A 6,000-nucleotide genomic window follows, 5' to 3' on the forward strand; every position below is an offset into this window, starting at 1 on the left:
AAAAACACAACACACAACACCATACAGAAAACCAACACTGTACGTAACAATGACCATCACAATTTCGCCCATGTAATGCATAGTTACCTATCACTACCATTCTTGTTTGATTTATGTCATGCTTTTTTATCACTATTTGCACTTTTGGTTGGATGCTAAACTGCATTTCCTTGTATAGTACTTGTACTCTGCGATGACAATAATGTTGAATCTAATCTAATCGTGTGGTGCCTCTCCCTCACGTCCAGCAGGGGGAGACACACTCAATGGTAGTATGACAGTAGGGGACACCAGGGGGACCAGAGGCCACAGCAACATGGGAGAACGTGTATGTGTGTGTTTGTGTGAGTGTGAGTGTGTGTGACAAGATAGCTCAGTTTTGAACAGGAGAGGTGTCTTTAAATGTGTACTCGGATATAATGTCTACACACACAGACAGACAGAGAGAGAGATTGATTGGCTACGAGTAGTTGACAGAGTGCAGCAGCTTGCACTGGGCCTGGTCTTCAAGATACGCTACACCACAAAGACACCCAAGTACCTGTCAACATACTTCCAAAAAGTGAACAACGTCCACACATACAACACCAGAGGAAGCTCCACGAACCACGTTCAACCGCGTTGCACCACAAACAAGGGGTTAAACTCGTTTGCAAACTATGCAGTAAAAATGTGGAACGCCCTTCCTATAATCTTAAAGGAGTGCAAAACACTGCCCACCTTCAAAACCACTCTCAAAAAACATTTACAGGAGGCTGCAATCCGTAACTGGACCCTCTAAATCAAAAATCAGATTAAAAGACCCGAACTACCCACTGTACATACTTTGTGTTTTGTCCCCCGCCCCCACCTGTGGTGTATGTCCCCACCTGTCCTACCCGCTGTACATACCTGATGTTTTGTTGTATTGTATATCTAGTATTGTTCTTCCCATGATGGATGTATTTTTATCTTGTAGATAGTAATAGTTATTTGTCTGTATTATCTTGTAGATAGTACTAGCTTTTTTTTTTTTTTTTCCTGTCTGTCTTACATGTAACGATGAATTGAAAATCAAGGACCCCAATTGAAATAAGCCAGTGGCTTTCTTGGGTTTTTATCCTTTTAGTTGACCTTGTATGTAATATGTACTTTCATGTACCTACTTCTGCAAATCTTCTAATAAAGTTTTCAATCAATCAATCAAAACAGACACACACACACACACACACACACACACACACACACACACACACACACACACACACACACACACACACACACACCACGCCTCAAACTTGGCCTTCATCAAGCCAGTAGAAAAAGAGTAGAAAACAGACAGTGTATAGCCATTGGCTCTCCATGTCAATCATCTCCAACAGCACACGCACACGCACACGCACACACACACACACACACACACACACACACACACACACACACACACACCTAATGAGCTACTACAGCTTTGTCCCCTCTTTTTCCCCTTTCTGAGTGACCTGGATATACTACTGACCTCCTGGCGTGTGGCTGTGGTGTGTGTGTGTGTGCGTGCGTGCTGTTGGAAATGACTGACGCGGAGAGCCAATGGCTATATGCTCTGTTTTCTACTCTCTTTCTACTGGCTTAACCAAGTTTGAGGCGTCGGTCCACCTGACCAGTTGCGCATTTGGGCGGAAATGTCCGGGAACGTGACTACCTATTAGGAGGTCAAGCGGGTCTTGACTCATGTTCTCACACAGGGTCACATCTGAGTTGCAGTCAAGGACAGCCCACTTCATTGACACACAGTCTCTATTGTCTAAGCATATCACACTCTGATAATGTGTAATTTTATTTATTTGTGTGGTGGCCTGGGAAAACCCTTCACATGGTGGCATTTTGACATTTTCATTTTTAAATATTTCCATAAATTAGAAGTTCTCAGCTATTCATAACTGGTTGAATGACTGAGATAGCCCTTTATTTTAAAAAGTTATGAGCATTTTAATGTATCATGTCAAAAAAAGTGAAAGGTGAGAAATGCTGCCCCCATGCTGCCCCCGACCGCTTTCTCCTCCGGGTCGGGGGAGGAGCCTATGCAGATCGGCCGGTCTCGTTTGTCTGCTTGTGATGCGGTAGCACCCATGACACCCACAGCGCTACATTATGACTACGGTACTACTACTGCTATTTTCCACATTGTTGTCTTGTGAGCCTCATTCGCATGACAATGATTCATGATTTTTTCAACAAATTTCTCCAACCTGACAGGGCTTTATATTGTATGGGGCTGAACTCACACCCTCCACCACCACAAACCTATGGACTGGAGCACCCACAACCTCCATTACAACGCCTTCTCAGCGAAGGACACACTGCTGTACAGCACCACCAGGGCTAACCTAAAGCGTGGCATCCGGGAGGCCAAGGCAGACCACAGAGAGAAGATTGAGGAATGCTTCCTGAGCAACGACTCCAGGCGGGTGTGGCAGGGGGTTCAGCACATGACAAACTTCAGAGCCAACAGGCTCACAGCCGCGGAGGACGACCCCCTGCTGGCGGAAAAGCTGAACTCCTTCTACGCCCGGTTCGACGAGGGGCGAACGGAGGTAACCACAACACAAACACCACTCTCTCCAGCTCTCAGCAGCCTCACCCTCACAGAGCATGAAGTGAGACGCGTGCTGAAGGCGGTGGACCCCAGGAAAGCCTCAGGGCCGGATGGCGTCCTGGGACGGGTGCTGAGGGACTGCGCCGACCAGCTGGCCGGGGTTTTCACCAACATCTTCAACCAGTCCCTGTCCCAGGCCACCATCCCACCCTGCCTGAAAACCTCAACTATCATCCCAGTCCCGAAGAAAAGCACGGTGAGCTGCCTAAACGACTACCGCCCGGTGGCACTCACACCAATCATCATGAAGTGCTTCGAGAAACTAGTCCGGGCCCACATAGTCACACGCCTCCCGCCCAACCTGGATCCATACCAGTTCGCCTACAGAGCCCACAGGTCCACAGAGGACGCCATCGCGACGACTCTCCACTCCACTCTATCCCACCTGGAGAGGGGAAACAGCTACGCGAGACTGCTCTTTGTGGACTTCAGCTCTGCCTTCAACACCATCCTTCCAGACAGGCTAGTGACCAAACTACTAGACCTGGGACTATCACACTCTATATGTGCATGGATCAAGGACTTCCTGTCTGACCGCCCCCAGAGGGTGCGGGTGGGCTCCCACACCTCCACAGCCCTCAGACTCAGCACTGGGTCCCCCCAGGGCTGCGTGCTAAGCCCCATCCTCTACAACCTCTACACCTACGACTTCACCCCCGTCCACCCCAGCAACTCCATCGTAAAGTTTGCAGACGACACCACCGTGGTGGGCTGCATCTCGGGGGGGGACGAGGCGGCGTACAGGGATGAGGTGGAGCAGCTGGGCAAGCTGTGCAAGGTTAACAACCTGCTGCTGAACCAGTCAAAGACCCAGGAAATCATCGTGGGCTTCAGGAGGAAAAAATCTGAGGTCCAGCCCCTGCTCGTGGATGGAGGGAGCGTGGAGAGAGTCTCAACCCTCCGATTCCTGGGGGTGCAAATACAGGATGACCTGTCCTGGAAGATCAACACAGCAGCCATCATCAAGAAGGCACAACAGCGGCTCTACTTCCTGAGAGTCCTCAGGAAAAACCACACCGGACAGGAGATGCTTGTGACCTTCTACCGCTGCGCAGTGGAGAGCATCCTCACCTACTGCATCTGCGTGTGGTTCTCCAGCTGCACAGCCGCAGAGAGGAATGCGCTACAGAGAGTCGTGAGATCGGCCCAGAAGATCACCGGCGACCCCTCCCCTCTCTGGAAGAGCTGTACAACACACGCTGCCTCAGGAAGGCCTCCAAGATCTCCAGAGACCCATCCCACCCTGGGTACGAACACTTTGCTCGGCTGCCCTCGGACAGGCGGTTCAGGACCATGTTCGCAAGGACAAACAGACTGAAGCTCAGCTTCTACCCCAGCACCATTCAGGCCCTGAACACAGCAAAAGCCTAGGTTCTAGGCCCTGGACAATCTAGACAATTTGATGGCAGCTACTAGATTGAAATCAAGTGCAATACTGAAACACAACTGTGAACATTTCAAACCTGCAAACTGCGACACTTTAAATGAATGTGAAATAACACTATGTGCAATATGACAAACCTCAGGTACATAAGGTTCAGAGATAGAAAATGTTAGAATAGGTATAGCATAGCATAGAGTACAGCACAGTGTTTTATTTGTATAGTATAGTGGATAGTGTACATAGCCTTTATTTATGTAAACCAGCTCTTTTCCCTTCTTGTTTTTAGTTTTTTTTTCCTAGCACCAGGGGAGCCCCCCCTCCCAAATTTCGTTGTTTGGTACCTGTACTATATCAATGACAATAAAGACCATTCATTCATTCATTGCAGAGCTTTGCCCAATGTGCAAGAAAGCCCTGTATCAGCTAAGGCAGTATGTAGGGGGGGAGTATGTTTAAAAATGATTCTTACAGATTTTTAAAAAGTTGTATTCTGATGGACATAGTGCCCTCCATAGATGGGTTGTCATTTTTAAACGGTTGAACACATTTTTAAAGAAAAAAACATTGATGTTGAGAATCTGTACTTTGACCCCATAATATGGTTGTTTGATTTCAAATTCAAACTGTTGGGAGTACAGACCTAAAAGAAGACAACTGCAACTGTATCAATGTAACAGCCTGAATGGACTGCCCCACCGTGTTACTGCTACCAATAGGTAATGTTTGTGTATATGTTTTCATTTCAGAGATTTAGCAGACGCCTTTATCCAAAGCGATTTGTCTAAATAAGTGAATCATCTATACATCAGTCATCATAAGAAAACAAATCTATGCTAGGACCAGGGGCCACTGGCATTCACAGTTCTAGAAGGAAGAATTACTTTTAAATAAATATTCACAGTAGAGAAACTGTATTATCTAGCAGTCTCCTGTTTCAACCAGATGGACAAACACTGGAAATTATTTATCAAACAATGAAAAGTCCTTTATTGCCATCAGAACATGAGTGAGAAGAGCAGAGACACAACCTGACACTGAGTGAGTAGACAGTACCTAAACAAACAGTACTACTAGCATACAAACACTGAAAACAGGTCAACTTTCACCCCACAGGACATGGGGATACACTGCCACATGAGGGAATGAACACACACACACACACACGAGCGAGCACACATACACACACACACCTGAGGTATATGTATCACACAAACTAAAAACAAGACAGTGATTCATCTCTCTCTTACGCACACATGCATGCATGCACAACTGAACCAATGTAAACATACTCAGTGCTCTCATACTCTGACACAGAAACACAAGAACACAATTGTTGAACTTAAAAGGGCAACACTAGTCAGAGGCCGGTTTTTAATCCAACCATATCCCTTCCACCCCTTTACCCTGTCAATCATGTGATCAAGTGGCCGCCATCATGCATCATATTTCCCCATATGTTTAATATCGTAGAACCAACACTGGTGTGGAAGAGGACAGGGGGGTATTCCATCAATGTTGCTAATAGAAAATCCGGGCTTATTTTTGATAACTCTCACGAGATTTATCGAAATGAAGTCTGACGAGACTTATCAGAATATGCCTGGATTGGTCTTTAGCGACGTTGTTGGACTACCCTCCAGGACAGACGGTTAGCTAAGTGTGACATCTTGTGGTGAACAGTCAGACAGGAAGTCATCACTATAGGGTACAGTATCTCTCTTTAAAAGCAGGAGATTAAGACATTCAATTTGGACAATATAGCAGCAGTACTAGTGAATAAAAGAATGGCAAAACTGTTTGGATACGTGACGTTTTTAGTTTTTTTTCTTCCCCCCTCATGCATTGCTAAATGATCATGCAGTTTATTTAGAAAAATAGAGCTCAAACCCACAGAAAGAAATCAAAGTTCATTTCAAAGACGGTTGATTTCACTTCCATTTTTATTTCATATTTTCTATGATGTGGAAAGAACAACAACAAAAAA

Source organism: Nansenia antarctica (genome assembly GCF_963989245.1).
Source record: "Nansenia antarctica genome assembly, chromosome: 13".
Taxonomy (NCBI): domain Eukaryota; kingdom Metazoa; phylum Chordata; class Actinopteri; order Argentiniformes; family Microstomatidae; genus Nansenia; species Nansenia antarctica.